Below are 1,098 nucleotides of genomic sequence, written 5' to 3'. Positions count from 1 at the left end.
AGGCTGTGCCCTCTGCCTTTACTCCTGGAGGTGGAGTTCACTGAAGCTCCTCACTCATTTCAATTCCCCTCCTTCAGGGAGTCCCATGAAGACCCCCTTCCCCTCTTCCAAATGGGTCTTTTTTATTGTATTCGGATGGATTACTTGAAAGCCACCTTAAACTTAAACTTGTGGATGGAAGCGGAGTGTAAATACATTAAAAATAAAATCAAAAGTTTGCCTCTGGGTCCCCTCACTGGGACCTTACCAATGGTTAGTAGGTAAGTACCTGTCCATTGGGTCTGTTTGGCTCTCGGAAGTATTGCTTTCTGGCCGAGCGTTCTAGAGGGCATTTACTGGGAGCTGCCTATAGGCGCTGGTGCAGTGAGCTGCCCACTGGTGCCCTGGGTGTGGAGACAAGGCTGGCCCCGTATTCCCCACTTCCCCTGTAGGGACTCACGCTGGTTAGGAGTGATCCATACTTCAGGGGAACCAAAGCCTTGTTCTAGAAGCTGTGGCAGAAAGGACATGTCCAGTTCACCAAATGTGTCTTCTGGGAGCCCTCAAACTCCCCTGTTTGAGTCTTTTTCCCTCGTCAGTGGCATGCCCTGATCCCTCCAAATGGGGCCTTCATTTCCTCCCACGTAGGAATGGCTCCAATGGCTGAGCGGTGAGTGGGCCGCCCCCCCGCCCCCCCCGCCCCCCGGGGAGAAGGGTGTGCTTCCTTGGCCAGTGGCTGGCAGCACTTTTACAGAGTGGGCTCTCCTAAGGGGACTCACCCCAGCTGAAGAAGGTAGCTCTCCAGCTGTAACCAGCTTCCCCGAGGCGTGCAGTGGGGCTTCCCAAACACTAGGGAGAGAGGACACTGGCTTTTTCTGAGACGGGCCAGCTCAGAGGAGGAGGAAGGATAAACATTCCTCTCGGAGCCAGAGCCTGGGGTGGGGGAGCTAATGGGAAACAGCTTGCTGGAAGGAGGGGGACAGAATTCAGGAATGACGGGGGCGGGCTGCTGAAGAGGGGGCAGGGGGGAGGAGCAGGCTGATGGAGACCAGCGGCTGCTCTTCTGCCCTGGGGATCTTTGGACTCCGCACGGGGCGGGCTCGGAGAGCGCGAGCTTCC

The sequence above is a fragment of the Zalophus californianus genome, chromosome X, assembly GCF_009762305.2.
Source record: "Zalophus californianus isolate mZalCal1 chromosome X, mZalCal1.pri.v2, whole genome shotgun sequence".
Classification (NCBI taxonomy): domain Eukaryota; kingdom Metazoa; phylum Chordata; class Mammalia; order Carnivora; family Otariidae; genus Zalophus; species Zalophus californianus.
Note: the sequence above shows the minus strand (reverse complement) of the source record.